Below are 21,333 nucleotides of genomic sequence, written 5' to 3' on the forward strand. Positions count from 1 at the left end.
TCTTTCTTTCTTTCTTTCTTTCTTTCTTTCTTTCTTTCTTTCTTTCTTTCTCTCTCTCTCTCTTTCTTTCTCTTTCCTTTTTTCTGTTTGTTTCTTTGTTTCTTTGTTTCTTTCTTCTCTCTCTTTTCCTTTCTTTCAGAAATTTTATTTTTAATAGATTCTGACACTTTTAATACTTTGTTTTAAATTTCTGGTAATCATTGAGCTGTAGGTTGAGAGAGTAGTGTCAAAATTTTGGAGTTTCCAGTTTCAATCTCTTTACAGTTAATGAACTTCATTGACACAGCCTTCTGGTTGAACTTTAGGGCTTTGCAAATGATAAGTCAATGAGTGCCTTTGCACCTAATTTGTCTCCCCATATTCCCCCCCCCCCCAAATACTTAACTTTTCATGAATTTTCATGGCATCCTTGCTCAGGGACCATACTGGTCTTTTCTGTATTAGTCCAAATAAAGTGAGTACTGACTGCTCTATTATTCATCTAAATCATGTCCACTAACCCTAGATATTCCCCCAAGCTCTGTGCTGAGCCGCTTCTCTCCTAATATACTATCTTGCTTGATAATTCCATCAGTTCCCAGGGATTCGGGTATATTCTTTATGAAAATTGAATTCTCTATGAAGGTTTTCCTATATATCCAGCCATTTTCTCTCTCTTATTTTTTTATATTAGCTTTATATCACCAACTGTCAAGTGACCTGTAAGTATACCCAAAACAGAACTCTGAATCTTTCCACCATAAATTTTCATTTATTTTCTGGATTTCCTTCTTACAGGACCCTCCTTCCTATTACCCATATTTTCAAAGCTGATGTCACTATTCAGCACATAACCTTGCATAACCCACATATCCAGGCCACTAACGCATGGCATTTCTTTCTCCTCATATTCATCCCTTGCATCTCTTCACATATAGCCTCCTCAATGGTTCTGACCTTCCTCACTTCTTCTCTAGACTATGGTAGTAGTCTACTAATTAGATTCCTTGTCTCAAGTCTTGCACTTCTTTGCGTATTCATTTTTAAGAGCATATTCCAAATCATGCTTGCTTTTGAAAATATGTCTCCTATCTCCTAAATCCTAAACAAATTTCCTTGAAATGCTGACTTAGTTCAACTAAACAACAAGGAGAATGACAAGATATTCAGAGTATATGAACTGAATCCCTGGAAGACTAGGTCTTAATCCTTTTTTCTAGACATATTCTTCTCTATTTCTAGCATCCTTTGCCAAATTATGTAATGCCATCAATTGGGTGAGCCATGATCTCCCAGTGAGAAAGCAATGCACATAAGAGAGGAGAGCACATAACAAAAGGAGACCTATTTCTGTGTTTTTTCACCTTAAAGGGCTCTTGTGAATACCCTCAAAAGACCTACCTATGCAAGGGAGTGACTCCCACCATTCAGATGAAAATGTAGAAAACTGCCTTTGAACTAGCATGGTGGCTATCCTAGGACCAGAAGATGGAATGGGCCTTAGAAGCTCAAACCCCTTTTTTTACAGTGGAGAAAACAGAAGCCAAGAGATCTGGAATGATTTGATGAAGGTCACACAGATAGAAAATTAGAGCCACAGTTTGAACTAAAAGTGGGTCCTCTCAATACTATTTCCATTAAATCTTGTGCTTCAAGTATAAATCATTTTCCATTTTCTACAATTCATTAAATCTTACACTCCAAGTGTAATTAAATCATTTTTAGCTTAAATGTATATAGCTCTTGATAGGTATGAAGCCCTTTCCTCTTTTCCTATATTAGTTCATGACAACCCTATAAAGATGGTAGGGCACAGATTACATTATCCCTATTTTACAGATGAGGAAACTGAGTCTTAGAGCAGGAAAGTGATTTGTCCATGGTTGCACAAGAAGTGGCAGATGGGAATTCCAACTGAAATCTTCTAATCTCAAGTCTCAAAGTTTTTCTACTAGACCAATCTCAAGGGTTTCTGAGAATTTTCAGTGCAGAGAATTCTGAAATACATTGTTCTATTTCAGATGGAAATTATACCTATGCAGATGGCTTCCTGAATTATCTAGCATTTTAATACTGTGAGCAATCTGTTGAGACTCTGATCTCTGCCTTATAATGTAAGCTCCTAAGATATTCTCTGTCTACAGTTCGCCTCCTCAGGGGCTCCTTAATGTCAGATGATTTCATGACTCTTGACCTAACTGTGATTTTTGGCTCCCTGGTCCATTTTCCCACCTTCTAAGGCCTTCAGGTATCTTTGGAAACTCTTTTAGTACATGGAGCACCCAGCAGATCTGCTATATTCAGAAGCTGCTTTTAGTTCAGTCTTTGATAGAGAGGCTAAAGCTATTCCCCAAAGTTCCCAACTCTCTTTAGAGGTTGAAGGTAGCATGTCTTTCTTCCCTTCTATGGGTTTCTAAAGACAATCTTGCTCATTCAAGTGATCCATATACCTTTTATGGCACATCAAAGATGAAAGGAGAGGCTGGTTTTATGAGTAAACTAGATTGGGACTGCTCTTCCTTTTGAGAGGACACATAGAAAAGCTCTGGAAATCCTGACCCATCCCTTGAATTCTTCTAAATTTCCACATGGGCTCCATGGCATTTGATGTCTCAAGAGGTTTTGCAGGTCAAGGTAATGACCAAAAAGTTTCTCTGAAGCATGATGGCATTTCATGAAATCAACTGAGTGGAATCTCTCATCCTCCTGTTAAGCTATGGTGGATAAAGCATTCAGTGAAGTCAAAAGGACCTTCAGTTCGAATCCCATTTCAGACCCTTACTAGCTATCTGACTTCTAAGTCAGTTAACTGCTTCTCATCTCAATTTCTTCAGCTATAAAATGGGGACAATAAGAGCACCAGTTCAAAGGCTTGTCGTGAGGATCAAATGAGATGATAATTATAAAGCATTTAGAAAAACCATTAAAATTTGCTCGCGAACTTATATTTTTCCTTTTAGCAATGGCAAACTCCGGATGTGCACTCAAGTAATGGAACTGTGAAACAGTAAAATATATAATAAGAATTGAGATTCTGTTGAATTTGAATGAGACCTTTCCCGTAGGCGCTCGGGTTCTCTCCCGTTAAAGACGTTAGTTCATTTGTTGGTTCGTTTTAATAGCACCTAGTATAGCCTGTGTGCTTTTACTCTTTCTTTGATTTTGGTAATAAGAAGATACTTTAGTTCATTTCTACCATAACGCCTAGATCATACTTATTTAACCACATTTCAGTCCTTCCCCTTGGGATGCGGCACTTGCTTGAAATGCCCTTCCACTTGCTTGTCTCCTTCTCTTTCCTTCTCCATATCCTGCCCATCCTTCCTTCCCTCATTCTTTGTGAAGACTTCCTAGTGGTACCAGTCATTCCCTAGTTTTTTTTGGGGGGGGCATCTATTTGCTAATTAAAAAATGTGTTAAGAGTAGCATTTGAAAAAGCATACTATGGTTTTCTTTACCAATTGTTTTATTGTGGTAGTTGGGTGTAATATTCAGCTTATCTGATCTGGTGTTAGAGTACCTGCATTCTGAAGTCAGCTTATTACCTGTATGGCCTTGGAGAAATCTATTCCAGTCTGTGCACTTGTTTCCCAACTGTAAAATGAAAACATTGGACTAAATGACCCGATAGGACCTGTTTATCCTCCTAAGCACCCTATCTTACCTCCCTTGTGAATGGGAGTATCATCAAATCCTTCCTTCTATCTTGTAGCATTTATAGCTAGCACAATAGACATGCTTCAGGCACTGACTAAATGAAGTGTTACCAATGATCTTCAAGTATTCTTCACCTTCCTTTGTTTTTATAGAATTGTTTGGACTGCCGATAGTTTGAAGTTCAACATCATTCACCCGGTTCGTGTTGAAAAAGTTTATCATTAAGGGCAACCCATCCTCTGTTTATATCACAGAGACCTTACCGACATCATGATTTTCAGTGGGAGGAAAGACAAGATTTTCAGGAGGATTTCTCTGAGAAATCTTCCCAAACAACCCTTTTAAAAATAGGCTATCACTTGTAGAGCCTTTTTGCCAGGCTATTGAGAGCAACAGATCTAGCATCAGTCTATTTTTATTCCTGACAATCTTCAGTTCACTCCTCCATGGTTTTCCAAGACCAGCCTACACTTGCTAAACCGAGGATCCCAATCGAATTAGCTTCTGAAATCTAGTTTCAAAACCACGAAGATGTGATGTTCTCTTTATAGAGAGTATTTCTCGTCATTGGCTGTGAGTCTCTCCCAAAGACCAGGCTGGCATCTTGGTACCTGAAGGCATCAACACCACGTTTCCCTTCTTTCATCCCCTTGCCCTAGCTCTGACGCTGCTCCTCGGTGCCCTTTTATATCTTGTTTGTTTCTGTGGACACCGATTCTGCTTCAGAGGGGCTCCTATCCAACTTAGGGAGCAAAAGTGAACAGTCATTTTTCCTTTCTCTTTTGTTCTTCTCCTTGAAAATAGCACATGATGGGACTATTTTTGTAATGGACTTCCCACTCTACCCAGAGAACAACATATGGAGTGTGACAATAGCCAAAATAACAGAACTGAGGAAGAAATGAATCTTACATGCCCCTTATAAGGAGCCCAGTTTCATTCTTCTCAAACCTACTTCCTTCCTGACAGGCCCTCCTACCTTCTCAGAAGAACACAAGGTCATAGAGAAAGAGCTCAAAAGGACCTTGGAGAGTACCTAGTCCTACCCCTCCTCCCCATTTGTGATCTAGGGAGACTGAGGAACAGAGAGATGAAGTAGTCACACACCTCACATGCATAAGAGATTTCAGAGTCAGAATTCACATTCATGTAGGTCCTCCAAAGCCTGTGATCTTCCTTCTGTGTGCCAGGATGCTACCTCTTTAGAAAACTACAATCCTGGCCCTTCATCTTTTGCTTCACTAATTAGATTCTCCCTCTGCCATGGGATTCCCCATGGGATACCTTATTCAACCCATGAGGGTCACCCTTCTCCTTATTTCCCTTCTCTTCCAGCTTTCTCCTATCATTTGCCTTTGACTTTTGACCAGTAATTTTGTTGATATAAGGTGCTCCTCGATGAACAAACTCCTATGTGTACAAGTGGCCATCTGTAGCAGAGAGGCTTACAGTTGGCTCAAGGCCATAGAATTTTAGTGATTCGTCCAAGCCCACACACCTAAGAGGACTCTGGGACTAGACTTCTTTTCACCACTTTCATGTTACTTTTTCTATCAGCTTTTCCACCCCTCTGGATATTTCCCTCTAAGTCATGGGGAACGTGTTGACCTTCATTAGTAGAAAAGGTCTTCTCCCTAAGGGGTCCCCTACATTAATGAAACCCCATTCCTTGCCTTCATTTAGACTGCTCCTGAGCATATACTAAGTTTTAAAGTCTTAATGGGACCTTGATAAATGGCTATAAAATGTCAGAAAACAATTGTTAAAAATTGTATCCACGTGAACTTTTGTAGTGAAACAATGACGGGTTTTGTACAAAGGTGTAGGTAAATCCCAGTTATCCCCATGTTCGGAGCCTACGCCACTGTCTCACTTGGGAGTCTTCCCCCTTCCACCATCATTCAAAGCAGGATGTATCTGAATAAAGAGAATTATGAACAAATCTGAACTGAAGCTACTTTCTGTTTAAATTCACATGAATCACCTACCCTAAGCCACTTGACAGAGTCTCGATTCTGATTCAAAAAGGATTCGAGAACGCTATGTCAAGATACTGACATTTCATGGAGCTCAATTTTATAGGTTACATTTAGAAATATGTTAACATTCATTTGACAGATATGTGTCTAATGCCTGCTCTATCGCTCGGGAGAGAGATCAGGACTGGTGCCACCTATTATATCGAGGTCATGAAATCATCTCTTTCAAACGGCATTTCCTCATTTGTAAAACAGAGAGGAGGAAATAATAGCAATGACTTCCCAGGGTCCTTCTGGGGCTCTAGCTCTTATTTAGAGCTGGAAGGGCCTTTAAGGCTATTGGTTTCAAACTCTTTATTTTATAGATAAGGAAATTGAGACAGAGAGATTAAGTAACATGCATAGGGGCACATAACTTATAAGCATCTGAGACACACGCACATCTAACAAAGCAGACCCTACCCAAGGGAGCTGGCAGTTGAAGCCATTTCCACAGGAAAGAATTATTACACACAATGATATTAATTTTTTTCAGTCGTGTCTGATGCTTCATGACCTCATTTTGGATTTTCTTGGCAAAAATACTGTAAGAGTTTGCATTTTTGTCCTCCAGATCATCTTGTAGATGAGGAAAACAAGGTAAATAAAGCTAGTGAATTGCCCAGAGTCACACAGCCAGTTAAGTGTCTGAGGTCGGATTTGAACTTGAGTCTTCCTGACCCCAGGCTGCCCAGAGAAAGAAGATGAACAACATAAAATCTTGGGAAATATCTAGCCTGGGGACTAGCTTATCCAGTCTATAAATTCTTATGAAAATCATAAATGAAAGTAATAAAAAATATTCTTAACACTTATGAAGAGAGGCTTGGGGAGCAGCTTAAGCAGCCACTTTTCTTCTCTCTTGTGTCCTTCGTCCGTGTCCTGAATAATGTTTCTCATGCAACTTCTTGCTTGACGGGGATTTTAACTGATCAGTCACGCCATATGCATCTGTCTAATGGCTACCTTGGGCCAGGCAGGCGCTGGGCTAGATTCTGAACATACGAGGAGGAAAACGAGGAACTTCCATTTGATTTAAGCTCAATTAGCATTAAGTCTTTCCGTTGCCCTTTGGGTTTCTTATAATCACGTATGTCGTAGGTGTCTAATACTTGCTGAATTGAATTATTCATTCTCTGTGCCATAGTCCTGTTCACTCACTTGTTACAGACAGAGGTTTTTGTGACTGATTTCACAGTGGATTTATAATGTTCCCGGGCTCGGTGCAATTATTACAATGTCATCTGCTAATAGCATTTGGAGGATTTCATCATCAAAAGGGAATTCATCTTTTGTTTAGACTCTGCTGAGGACATTTGGATTTAATTATGATATAAAAATAGGCCTGGTCCCATGTCATCTCTAGGTTATGGGCCCAGCTCTGTCATTAACCAACTCTCTGTGTAACTCAGGGAAAGTCACTTATCTCTTCCTCCCTGGGCCTCCTCGTCTTCCTTTGGGGAATGAGGAGGGATGGGGAGGACTGATTATTAACAAGTGGCAGTGGAGAAATCATGGTTATTCTCAGAATCAAAAGAAAATTTAAGTCGTCTTCTCTAAAAGACTTTCTAGTCTAAAGATTCTCCCTCTTTAGATTTCAAAACAAAACCAAACAGAACATTGGCTGCTATATTCACCTCTTTGTATTTTCAAACTTCTGCATAAAATTAATATATCAAATATTTAAACTAATTTTTATTTTCTTTCTTTCAATTAATCAAAAAATGTTATTAAAACTATTATTATATTATATATATAAATATTTGATATATTAAAACTATGCCAAAAGGGAAGCAGTTTCTACCCTCTAGATGCTAATTTAATCATTTTTATCTTCATTATTGGTTCTTGTATTTGTGAGGGTTTTTTTTAACCTTTTACTCATAGAATATTTGGAATCAGAATCTAGTTTAATGCATTGATATTGATTCACAGATGAGCTGGATTTAATTTTTAAGAAACAAACTTTCCCTCCTCATTTTCTGTCTGGGATAGAGACAAATGTATTTAAAACCCCAGCGCGTTCTTAAACGTCCGACAGACTGTGTCCAGATCAGTAAAGGTTTGTGGCATCCATTCATCACCTCCACCACCTCATCCTTTCAAATTACAGTTAAATTCCTAAGTCTGCTCACATAATAGTTTCCCTTTGTAGACGTCGTGAGTCTGGGAGTGTTCAGGTCTGGTTCTCCTTGGAGATATCTGAACTCTTGGGGTCGCGTAACATCTGTGCAGTCACTTACCATCGACGTGATTTATGCTGTATTTAATGGAAAGTGTCTTCCTAAAACACCACTTTGATCATTCCACTCCCTCGTTCCAAGTCCCTCCATTCCAGGCAGTCCAAGTCTCTTCCTGCTCTAAATCTATGAATCCACGATCTTATAATTATTAATGTGGCATTCAAGACCCCAACGTCATCTGGGGAAAACACGCCTCTCGCAGACTGCTCTTTGAGGATATTTTTCTACAGTCCACCAAGATTTATAAACATACCAAGACCCTTCCTGCTTCCCCATAAAGCTCTTTGCTCTTGCTTTCCCCCTCCCTGGGGTCCCTGCTCCATTTTCCCTGATTGTTGGAAGCATTCTCATTCTTTAACATCTTTCTCAAGGTTCCACTTCCCAGAAACCCTCCTTGACTTCCCCAGTTCACAGAGATGTTGCCCTCATCCGAACACAGATCCTACCAGAGAATTATAGCCTTCACCGCTCATGGACTCAGCATATGTTGCCCTTTATTGAGATATGAAATAACCTACTTGGCTAGTCCAATTCCAAGCCACTGGGGGCTTTGTATCATATCTTGTATTCAGTGATCTGCTGGTAGACATTCAACAACCGGCTCCCTGGCAAGGCAGACTGTTAATTGTAACCTGTATTAACATTGCCTTCATCACTTTATCGAATTTATGCTAGCTATAAAATAATAAATCAAGACCTGATTCTCAACGTTTAAATTCTGCTGAACTTGAGCAATATCAAGACATTGCTTGAGCACATCTCACTGTCTAGTTGCCTCTTTTACTCAGGACTTGACTGATTTTATGTTTCTAACAATTTTTTCTTAATTATTTGATTATTGAAGCCCAGGCAGGAATCTATAGCTAAATGGACTGCTAGCGAAATCCCATGCCATCGTATCACATATAGCCATTATATAATTATGTCCATTATATTAAATCAAGTTACATCAATTCCAGAGATACTGGTGGCCCTATCTTCTCGAAACGCCATCCTGTAAGGACCTTTGCCTTATTGGATAATTGGGTTTTCCAATGTTTACTTTCCCAAGGACTGATTATCCATTTTGCGGAATACTTGGGTGCTTGCTTTTTAGATATATTATTGCTCACCTTTGAATCGAGAGAGGCTGTGGCAAAGCCATTGCTATTCACAAGATGAAAACCCAAACTAATCTTCCTTGTCCTAAGCATCCTCTCTGCCACCGACCCTATTTAGCCCTCACTGTTGTTGGGAGCACCAAAAGCCATAATGTGTGTTACGCTCCTCAAAGAATTAAATTGCGGAAAGATAAGCCACTCATGGTATTATTGCCAAGATTTGCTGAAAGATTTGCTTTCCTTTTGAGAGAATTGAGGCTAAAATTGTGAGCAATGAAAATCCCAGAATGCTTAATCTCGAACCTGGGTGTTAAGAACCAGAATAATTGGGTTGTAAGTCTATTGGTTTGTGCCCAAATCTATCACATTTGGGGCTTTACTGTAGCTTTTGTAAAATGCTGGATAGATCCTCCCCCGCTGTATTATAAAGCTTTATTGGATCCAAACATCCATTAATTAGATCCCAGTCATTTTCCCGAATTAGACCAGGTCCCTCTCTCTGGGACTGGGCTGTCCAGTTCTCAGCCTGCAGCCCAAGACGATGATCGGAGTTTTGCAGGGCAGAATGCTAAGGTTCAGGGGCCATTTGAGCTGTGTCTAGCTGCTTGTCATCAGAACTAACCAGAGCTCTTTGACTGCTGACGAGGCTGATATTAGAAACCTGCTTCCAGAGAATTTGATTCAACAAACATTTCTTAAGCGTTCCACGCAAAGCGTTGGGCCAGCTGCTCCAAGAAATGAAGCAAAAGGGAGACAGCCCTCCCCTGGAGGAGCAGGGGCCGAGGATGATGGGTGACTCCATGTGGCTGTTTGTTTAAAATCGTTCTCCTTTCCCCCGTCCTCTGGTCCAATGAAAAATCCTACTTCTATACCATAAAAGTTCCTTTTTCCTAGTAGTACAAAACGATTCGAAGTTGTTTATAAAACCTACTGCAGAGATGTTGTGTGCTCAGGACAATCTAAAGCCTTTTCTTCTTTTGTATCCCTAATATCTAGTCGGTGTGCAATAAATGCTTGTGGAATGAAAATTTCTATTTTGCGTTTAATGGCACTTAAGTGTTTCACATATACATCTCGACTCAACATGTGTGAAAGGGAATTCATTGTCAGCAGAGGAATTTCTTTTTGAAATGCCTTCAGTTGTCTAAGAGAACAGGAAAAAGCTTTGGATGGGTATTAAAATATGTCTTATTGCAAAGAAAAAAAACCCCAGTCATTAGCCAGTCCAAATCTCTCGATGACGATGGCGGCTAATGAGCTCTATCGGGTTTTCCTCTAGCAATGCTTCAGTGATCTTGCCACACTTCCCATCTTGTGGATGCTGATTTCAGCCTGAGAGATTCTACTCTTTAATCGCTGGTTTTGCTTTCCTGATGAGATAATAGAATGAAGGATCACATTTTTAGCTTTGCGTGAAATTAATTTGGAATTTCGGTTTTCTAGGCTAGTGTTAGTATTTGATATTTTGCTATTCATTTTTGACATCTTGACAAAGAATAAGTGGTCATCTCTTTGATTTTCTTAAACCCTTACCTTCTGTCTTAGAGTCAATACTGTGTATTGGTTCCAAGGCAGAAGACTGGTAAGGGCTAGAATGTGGGGGTTGTGATTTACCCAGGGTCACACAGGTAGGTCAGATTTGAACCCAGGACTTCCTATCTCTATGCCTTCCTGTAGTCTACTAAGCATGTTATCTCTTGATGGATGCTAGTTACTATGGGTAGGATGACAGTAGATCCACCCACCTGACTAGAAGGGTGAACGTTTTGTGATAGAGATATTTAGATGGAATCTGGATTGGAGGGAAGCTCTGTTGTGGAGAATAGCCTCAACAACTGGTCAAAGACGTTTCATCTTGAGATGGTAGCCAACGGGCCAATATTTGGTGCTTCCTGAGCTCTTTGAGAGAGGGGAAAAAATCCTATCTCCCCATTAAACTTTAGCATGGGTACGCATTCACTTGAAGGTAAAGCCCGACGTGATGAATTGAAAAGAGCACCCCTACTAGACATCAGAAGAACCATGTTCTACTCCACCTCTCCCTTTATCTAGTTGTGTTTCTCCAAGCCCAAGTGTCCTCCTCGGTAAGTTCATCTGATGTCTGGTGTACCAGCCAGTGCATGCTGTACATGTACCAGGCATTGAAGAGCATTAAGTAGCCTTGATTCCAGAAGGGGGACACTCCGTGGTACTCAACCATCTGGCATCCCAAAGGAATCTAGAACTGAGCTAAGAACCTGGAAATGAATACGCTCCCTCTGAAAGCCTCTGAGTAGCTAAAACGTGGTGAGCCCAATGCACTGAACTTCACGCTGCCGGTGTTTAGGAGAGCGAGTCCTTCTGCCCTTCTTCATAGTTTTTTCTTACTTCTTTCTTACTTCTTTTCTCTTACTTGGCTTTCCCTGTTAACAAACCTGACAATCATGTTCTGAAGTCCACAACGAATCAGGAAGGGTGGGTTGAGGCGGCTGCAGATAGGTGTGATGACCGCAATGAGCCATGCCAACTAGCAGAAAACTACCACCCATATTTTCTTCTGGTTGAACCAGTTTGCCTACTCTCTTAGGAAGATACAGAGAACAGAGAACCACTCTTGATCTGGTTTTTCAGAAGCCATTCTCTGGGGATGCAAATTTTCCTTGGGCAGGTAGAGTGAGTTTCTTTGTCCCTCACCTTAGTGCCAGTTGATTTAAGAAGGCGAGTTGGCAGGAGTAGCAGTGAGCAAGACTTTTGATTTCAAGGGAAAGGAAGAATCATTTTGGAATGGGGTAACTTGTAGGGGAGGGAACTTTGGCCAGTGAGAGAGTACAGCTTGAGGGTGCTAAAGGTCAGGGAGAGAGAGTAGGAAAGAGGTGAGGAGGAGAGAGGATGTTTATTTATTTTGTAGTTTTTTTCTGGAGGGCTGGTGTGTCTTCTCGAAAGTTTCTCATGTTGCCCTTGCCTGTGGGGATTAAGGAATGGTGAGCCTAGTTTGGAGAGCTCCAAAGCTCAATCTACCTTGATTTTCCCTAGTCTCAAGAGTTGGAATTGGGAGTTTCAGGGTTAGGTAGTATAAGCAGAGCATTTTATTAAAAAAAATGACTTTTCCAAGGCCAGTGGGCTAAGAAGTAGCAGGGTTCCAATCTGAAGCAAAGTCATAGTCCAGAGAAAAGAGAAAGAGAAATGAATTTGGGTTTGAATTCTGGCTTTACCACCCAGGACTTCACCAAGTTGGCCACTAAGTGCTTGTTCTTGGACACAGCAGTTGTCCAGGCCAGTTTGTCTACTCATCAGCCCAGTGCCTCTTCACTTGATGCTGGGCCCTCCTTTTCCTCTGCAAGCACAAGACTGGAAGGTGGGCAGAGAGATGCCAACCGTCTGTGTATAATTGGTGAAGAAACGGCAAGATTCCTTTCACCTGGAATCCTTTTCCCTCGAATTTTCTTTATCTTTCTTCTGTCTCTTCTTATTAGAGATACTCCAGCAGTCCCCTTTTGAGGGAAGCATGTTCTGGTCTTCCACATGGAAATACAGAGAGCTTCCTTTATTGTTCACCATCTTTCCTTATCAGAATGTAAATGAAATCTGCCCATTTCTTTGAGAGAGATCAGGAGGTTTTAGTGACCTACAAGCTAAATAGAAGTCAGTGGTAAGACTTCTAGTCTGGTTAGAAAGAAAATGAACATTTAGAGAATGACAAAGGGTAGTTAGTCCCTTATGAGTGCCACATGGAGTGGGTCAGCCTTCAAGCAACCTGCAGAATCACAGAGAGAAGAGTATAATTAAGGATCTGATACTTCAAGGCTCGCCAAGTGGTTTTTTAAAAAAAAAAGTCCCTCTTATTTGATCCTCGTGTGTGATTGAAGTCAATAAAACTCAAATGATTTTCTGTTATATTGAGGGAGCCATTGGGCCTAGAATTCTGAGATGTGATGCTCTCTTCTTCCATGGCTGTGGTCAGGGCATGTTTAGAATGCCTTACCTCAGTCCCCTTACCATGACCAAATTACAAACCCAGTCATGTCCCTTTCCACACTTATAAACCTCAGTGGCCCCCTGTTACCTTCAGGAGCAGATGGAAATGCCTTTGATTGGCCATTCAAGATGGCCCTAGGGGACAGTAACCTTTGTGATCTTTTCAGCCTTGTTTCATATTTCTCTCTGCTTTGGTCCCATTGGCTGCTGTACATATAGGCTGCCCCCATGCTTGGTGCACTATCCTTCCGCCCTCCTCCTGCTCCTCGTCTCCTTTGCCTAGCCCTTAGCATTCTTCTGCCTTGGAACCATTATGCAGTATTGATTGATTCTAAGAGCAAAGGGAAGGCTTTTAAGTAAAAAAGAAGTAATGAGTTGCTCCTTACTGATGGTATCCAAACAGACCTTGATGACTGGGAAGGTAGAGAGAATCAAGAGACTAAAGGGTCATTGAAGTCCCTAGCAAAGCTATAGTTTTCTGATTTTAATTTTGGAAAGTTAGATTCTTTTTCTGTTTGTGTTTTGGCATGAAGATGAGCCAACGTGTTTATAGGAGAGCAAAAGGATGCGTTCATTTCTTCGATTTTGTATGCTTTTGCAAAATCATTTTAAGTGTCGTGTTTTCATTAAATGAAAGAAGATTCACATTGCAGATTTGCAGAAAATATCTTATTTTCAAATTAAGTGTCGAGATTTTAAATCTACTTACATAATCATTGTAATTATAGCCTAAGTTTTAGGAAATGAATATCAAAGAAGATTCTTTTTAGACTTTGCAGCCTCAGTCTGTCAGAGGGAACACACTCTTCTTTCCTCTTGGGAAGGTTGTTAGTCCTTGAATCCGATCCTTTCTTCTGGGAACACCTGGCACCTTCCCTGCCTGAAACTTAATCAGCGTCTATTTATTTTCATAAATCAACTCAAAGCAGGCTGATTGTCTTGAAAATAAAGAATTTCGCTTCTATTCATGAAACATACTTAGATATGGTATGTCATGGAATCCTTTGAGGGGGAAGCATCTTAGAGAACTTAGTCATCTTGCTAATCCTTTCTTTTTGTGCTTGGGGAAACCGAGTCACATAGGGGCAAAGTGACTTTCCCAAGTCCCCACAGCTATACTAGGAATAGCTGGAATGCAAGGTAGAAATAATAGCTGTTACTGATATAACACTTTAATGCATGTAAAGTGCTTTATTTATTTTTTAAGATTTAAATATTTTATTTTTTTAGAAAAATGTTCCATGGTTACATGATTCCATGTAAAGTGCTTTAAAAGGAGTCTCTCATTTAATCCTCATAACCACACTAGGAACAAGGTACTAGTGTTATCTTCATTTTGCAGATGAGGAAACTGAGGCTGAGAGGCATCAAATGACTTGTCTAGGATCACACAGCTAGGATAGATTTTAAACTCTGTTCTTTTTGGCCTCAACTCTTATGCTTTTCAAATCCTAACTGAGATACGTGCTAGTTGTGTGACCCTGGATAAGAAGTCCCTTAATCTCTGTCTATTTCCTTTTCTTCATCGGTAAAATGGGGATAATAATAATACTTATCTCCCATGGTTGCTGTGAGGATTAAATGAGATAATCGCTTAGCAAACTTTAAAATGCTATATAATCTTTTTGACCCCATTTTGGGTTTTCTTGGCAAAGAGACTGGAGCATTTTCCATTTTCCTTTCCAGGCTCATTTTACAGATGATGATACTGAGGCAAATAGGATGAAATGACTTGCCCAGGGTCACACTGCTGGGAAGTATCTCAGGCCAGATTTGAAATCAAGAAGATGAGTCTTCCTGATTCCAAGTCCAGAATTCTATTCATTGGGTCACCTCGCTGCCCATATAAATGCTCGTTATTATAATAATTATTATTTATTCTGGCAATTAGAAGATCAAAGACTAAGAACGTAATTCCTTACTGTGTTGTCAGCTCTTTCCTGTTCTTCCTATACTTGTTTGAGTTAACCAGTGATTTTTTCTCTCTCCATTGGAGACTGACAGTGGAGAAAATGTACAACACGAACATATTGTCTGGACATCCAAATGTTACTATGAAGGCAGACTTGGAAAAGTTTCCAACTGCCAGGGTCTGGCACGATGGGATGCTTTTTGTCTTCTAGTCCTGGATGGCCTCTTGCAAGATGGTGAGGACGGGGCAGGACTAGTCACTTTGCACGGTGCTTTGGGGCCCCCTTTCCTCCTCTCCCCATGCCTTTTGGGTCACTGCATTGGGCGCATCTCCTTGGGAGAACACCCAGCTACCATCTTTGCCGGCTACCATCTTTGCCGGCTACCCTGCCGCCGTTAGAACTGCTCCCTCTGCAGCTGCTTCTCCTCCTGTCTTGGTCATTCATCCGAGGGCCAAGATGCAAATCCAGTTCCCCATGAATAATGCCATCCTGCCCCTGTGCTGTAATATTATTGCAAGCCACACAAAGCAATATGTATTCCCCATTCAACGACTTCTGTTGGGGCAGCTGGTGAACATCTGTTTTCACTTTCGTCTCTGAAGAATGGCCATACTGTTTGCTATCTTTGGCAAAAACAAAAGAAACGAGGTAGATTTTGGTGCCCATTGAGCCGATTCCTCTTTCCCTCCTCATTCCCTCATTTGCTGACTCTACACGTTGGTTTTTCGTCACCAATATGTGCCGGGGACGTCGCTAGGTTCCATGATGAATATTAGACCATCAGCTCCATGAAGGTAAGGACTGACCCTCATCCGATGACTGTCTCCCCCAGCCACGTCCAGCCAGCATCGGTCCCCAATTAGCCCCTTATAAATCTTTGTTTTGTGTGAGTATATGAATGAGATTCTCCCGCAGTCATTTTAGCTCTGCTTGCTCTGCCTTGCCGGACTGTTTCTGGGAGGTGCCCTGGGTCCAAATCCCTTGCCAGACGCTTGAATCTGAGGATTCACTGATTACGGTCAGCTGTCACCGGGTTCATACTTGAAGCTTTTCTGGCTTGCAAGAATTAGCTAGAATTTGCACCAGAGTGGCTTAATGAGGAACTGGATATGCGTGAAGAGAAAGGAGGACGAATGGATTGTTCTAGCCCTTAAGAAGGAGAGCCTGACGTAGAGACAGACACAGAGACAGAATTTAGTAAGCACTTACTTTGTGTCACTACGTTTAGTATCAGAACTGGAAATATAAGCAAACAAGACAATCTCTACCCTGAAGGAGCTAAAGTCCTAATAGAGAAAGGCAGAGAATAAACTGAAACTGGAAAGAATGATGGGTACAGAGAAGGCAGGAGCCGGAAGAGGGCAGCCGCTCAAGGACACAAAGCAGCTGGTACTTGGTGAGAAGATGGAGAATTCTGGATTGAATTGATCTACAAGAGAAGCGAACAGGGCTGGGACCCCTTCAGAAATGGCCTTCAGGACTAGAAACTGGTCAGAAATGTAGACCCCAGGACAGATGTGGGGGAACAATGGCAACACTGACTAGACAAAGCTGACAAATGCAGGGCGAAGCATGTCTCTGTTGTGAGCCCAACTGGAGGCTTTGTGGAGATCCCTCGGCCCCCCATGCACCTGTTTCCTGTCTTGGCTTAGTCAGGAATTCCGTGGGAAGGGCAACAGAAATGCCCACCTCCCCCAGTTGGTCCCCCTGTCCCTGAACCTCATAAAATGCGGAGGTCACCTCCTTCGGAACAAGGAGGTTGTTTTTTGTTCTCATTGCCATCAACACAGGTTGTCAAAACCGTTTCCCTTCAGAGCCTGCTCTAGGAGAGACTTTGGGGGTGCTGGAGCAGAGCTACTCCCCTGTGATCATTCTCTTGTCTCTCCTTGGGGGCTCAGGAGGAATTCCAAACCAAAGCATCCCAGGTCAAATGGCCCTAGAAGTCTTTCTGATGACTTGGAAAAGTCTGGAGTGGGAGAGAAGATGGGAACGTGAGTGTGAGTCATGCGGTATGAGGAAGGGGGCTAACACGCAGGGTGAGTGTATTCAGGCAGCTTTATAAGAGATAGTCGTGTGGGGTGAAACCACTAGTGAGAAAACTACCCCAACCCAAACACAGCAGCACTGAACGTGGCTTCCTCCATCACTTCCTGCTCTGAAATGGGCAGAGATTCTTCTCTTCGAGTTCATCAGAATTCACTTTCAAAATGCAGATTCCCAGGGGAGGAAAGATGAACTAACCCAGCTCATTTGTGTCATTTTCTCTGATCCTGGAAAAGCAGGTGCTGTTATTACCCCCATTTTACAGATGAGGAAACTGAGGGATACAGTTAAGTGACTTGCCCAGGTTCACAGAGCTGTATCTATGGTAGGAATTAGATAGCTGAAATATTAGGGAAGAATGAGGTGCTTGGATAAGCATGGCAAAAATGGAAGTCTTCTCTGTGAGATCCTGCCTTTAGGAAGAATCTTAGAGATCAGTTTGTCCAGCTCCGTCATTTAATGGAGGAAGCTCAGCAAAAGTTGTGTTCTGTCTGCAAGGTAGACCTGGGCTTTGTTCTTGGTCGGTTGTCTTCAGGCGTGTCCAGCTCCTTATGATCCTAGGTGTGGTTTTCTTGACAAAGATTCTGGAGGGGTTGATCATTTCCTTCTTCAGCTCACTTTACAGAGGAGAAAACCGAGGCCACCAGGGTGAAGTGAGTTGCCCGGGGTCACTCGGTTAGTTAGTGGCTGAGGCTGGATTTGAACTCAGCGAGATGAGTCTTCCCGATTCCAAGCACAGTGCTCTATGCCCATTGGCACCACTTAGCAGCCCACAGCGTGTGTGCAGTAGGGTCAGACTTAGAGCTCAGGTCTTCTGCCTCCAATCCCAGGGATCTGTCCAATGCATGGAGGAGCCCAGAGGGCACTGGCTAGGCTATAGTTCGTCAGGGGATATTGGACCAGCCCAAGGTCTGTTATCCACTAGGGATGGGCTCCCCCCACAAGCAGGCTTGTTTCATGGGGCAGCAAAGTGGTCAGATGATGGCCAACAGCTGATGTCCTGCTTCTCAGTTTTGTCTCTTATTGCCTACGGATGTGCGTTGGGTTTACACTCTGAAGATCCAGATGGAACAAACATGGGAAATGATCCATTTTTAGGCCTTTTCGTGAAAATCATGACTGTCTAACCATTCACACTGGTGAAACAAAGCTGTGCTTTCAAAACTCTTCCTGCCTAGATTATGGCAGGCAACGGGTGGGGCAGCCCTTTGGGTAACCGTCTACCCCGGCTGATGGTTCCTTCTCCATCCTGGTCACTTCTTAAAGCTACCTCAAAAGGCAACGAGCTGCTGTTTTTTATGGAAATGAACCCCTAATCCCTGGACGTGTCCAAGGCAAGGATGACGAAGGGATGTTGTGGAGGGGATCCTTCTATCGCCGAGTAGAAGAAGCTTCTTCAGGAATCTGACCACCCTACCACGGCACCTTCCAGTTATATCCCTCATCGTCTCGTAGTATTTGACAGACCCTTCGGACTCCTCGTTCTTTAATGAAGACGATAAAATAGAGACTACAAAGGAAACCAAGCCTACTGAAATGGAGTTATCCACTTATTTAAGAAAGAAAGGAAAAGGCGATGGACCCCAGGCTCAGCGAGACCCTTTGGGGGTCGATGTTCCGGCCGAGGGCTTGGGATTCCCAGCCGCCATCCTCACTTCCTGGGGAAGCCTCGTTTTCCGCATGTCCTCCTTTGAGCCAGGGTGCAGGGGCAGTTCGGTGGGTCCCCTCCTTTTGCCAGAGCTGGACACATGAGCCCTGCCGTCCCTGAGGGCTCTTGGAGCTCCACGCTGCCAAGCCAGTCATTCAGCTGATCCGGGGCTTTTCAGCCCGCATGTTGATGGGGCAGCTAGAGAAAAACATCATGTGATAGCCATCTGCATTGTCTTCTCCCTTTCACATTCTGACTTATTAAAGTAGTGTGCTGCTAGGGCTTACGTTACTGAGTCACATCGGCGCCCGCCTTCCCGTCTTAAAAAAGGAGGTAGCAATATTCTCCACGTCAGGCTAGTGCCCACAATGTGCCCACAAATAATAACTGATCAGTATTAACAAAAATAGTGCCCACAAATGATTAACTGATCAGTATTAACCAAAAGGTCTTGGTCTCAACTGAAAGGAATCCTTAGATCTTTGGGGTTCGGAGGCTCCCAAGGGGTCTGTGTATGTAGATATGAAAAAAAAACACATCTTAGATTTTTCCCTCTTCTCTACAAAATGTAGAATTTCCTTTACTTATTTAAAAATGTTATTCTCAGGGGGGCAGCTGGGTAGCTCAGTGGATGGAGAGCCAGGCCTAGAGACGGGAGGTCCTGGGTTCAAATCCGGCCTCAGACACTTCCAGCTGTGTGACCCTGGGCAAGTCACTTGACCCCCATTGCCCACCCTTACCACTCTTCCACCAAGGAGCCAATACACAGAAGTTAAGGGTTTAAAAAAAATTTTTTTAAATGTTATTCTCAGGAGTCTGGAGGGCTTCCCCAAGCAGCTAAAGGGGACCCATTACAAAAAAGGATAAGAATCCCGGGTTTGGAGAAACTTAGCTGTGTGGGTCATGAGATAAAAAGCTCACTATTTAGGCTTTTAATGAAGAGGGGGTCTGGTGTAAAGGGGAGAGAGTTGGCTTCAGAGTGAGAAATACTCCAGTTTAAGTCCTAACTGGGATAAAGGCTTCCTGTGAGATCCTGGGCAAGTCCCATCTTCCTTAGGACTCTGGCACTCTCTAAGGTGTAGAGAAGGAGCTGACCTGTATTTGGAGAGAAATTGCCTTATGGAGAGTTCGTTCCACCAGTGAAATCACAGCTCCAGGCCTGTCCCCTGTCTTAATGGAACTAGAAGTTTTGGCATTTAAAATATCTATTTTTCTGGTTTTATTAGACATCTTAATTAAGAGAGACCAAAAAGAGATCATCTCTTCAGAGCTAAGCCTTAGAGGTCAGCCAGTTCAGATAAGGAAACAGAGACCCAACAAGGTGACTTAGAGGACATGCCCAAGGTCCAAGAGGCGCTGGGGAGAGGCTTGGCTCGGATTGGACCCTACGTTGTCGGTCTCCAAATCCAGCTCTCTTTCAACCCTCCCATGCTGCTTCTCAGAGACGACAAGCCAACTCGACTGGATCTGTTGAAATGTTTATTTCATGAAATATGGATTTCCAAAGCTTTTCGAAATTTCATGGGATTCCTTCAGGTCTTTGTGGTGTTTCCATTTTGTCCTGACATCCAAGAAGGCATATTCAGGCGGCATTTGTTGTGAGAAACAAGGAGGGTTTTTATCCAATAGGATTAGAGAGCAGTACATGTGTCATTGCGCCACTCCAAGGGGGAAAAAACCCAAAACATCTTTATAAGAGTATGTGTATGTGTGAGACAGTGAGAGATTGAGAGACTGAGTCTGTGTGTGTGTGTGTGTGTGTGTGTGTGTGTGTGTGTGTGTGTGTGTGTGTGTGTGTGTGATGCTCTGAGGCACTAAAGACCTAGGAATATGACTAGTTCTTCACTACCTGCTAGCTAAGCCCACTCTCTTCTAGTGGTATCTCAATGAATTCTCAGAGAATGGTCACTTGGGGAGGGCGATAGCCTTGATATTGACTTGTGAAAGTACAGAGTTGAACCTTCTGAAGGAGGCAGGAACAGCTCGAAAGCCAGAAGTGATTCCATCTTTTCTCACTTCTTTTCTCCTTGTTTTGTCTTCTTTCCAACAAGAGTGGAAAAATACAATCCTGGCACTTAAAGGATTTCCACTGTTGGATTATCACAACAATCACTTGAGTTGGACAGTCCCCATGAGTGTGTGGAAGGAGGGAATGATGTGGTAAAAATGAGACGGTCTGTGAATTCTACAATACATTTCCTTCTATGACACCAAACACTGTATAATGTCACTTGACCCTGTTTTCTCAGTTTCCTCATCTGTAAAATGAGCTGGAGAAGGAAATTGCAAAACCATTCCAGTATTCTCTGGCAATAAAACCCCAAATAGAGTCCCAAAGAGTCAGACGTGACATCTTTTCTTCAATTTATAACCCTTGAGCCTCATCTGGGCTTTGAGAAAATAAGTAAGTTGCTCATGATCACTCAGTCAGTATATATCAAAGGACAGACTAAACACAAGTCTCCTGGCTCCAAGACCTCTTTATCCAAGAGGTCAAGCTACCTCTCATATATTCAACAGAACAGAAGAACACATAAATACCAACTATAGATAATCCAAAAATGTTTTTCGTCTTTTGGAGTTGGTAACTTGAAGCCTAGTTAACTTGGGAAGTTTTTCAAGGTTGCCTCCTCCCTTCCTCCCTTCCTTCTTTCCTTCTTTCCTTCCTTCCTCCTTCCTCCCTTCTTCCCTCCCTCCTTCCCTCCTTCCTTCTTTCCTTCCTTCCTTCTCTCCTTCCTTCCTTCTTTCCTCTTTTCCTTCCTTCTTCCCTTCCTCCCT

At 42.3% G+C, this 21,333-nt stretch overlaps 1 protein-coding gene and 1 pseudogene across 1 annotated transcript in view; one reads left to right on the forward strand and one right to left on the reverse strand.

The window, feature by feature from the left end:
* MBNL1 (muscleblind like splicing regulator 1) overlaps positions 1-21,333 on the forward strand; it is a 146,708-nt gene that overhangs the window by 101,793 nt on the left and 23,582 nt on the right. The gene's annotated exons all lie outside the window — the stretch shown is intronic.
* Positions 373-471, reverse strand: LOC123243427 (annotated as a pseudogene).

Source organism: Gracilinanus agilis, chromosome 3 (assembly GCF_016433145.1).
Source record: "Gracilinanus agilis isolate LMUSP501 chromosome 3, AgileGrace, whole genome shotgun sequence".
Taxonomy (NCBI): Eukaryota; Metazoa; Chordata; class Mammalia; order Didelphimorphia; family Didelphidae; genus Gracilinanus; species Gracilinanus agilis.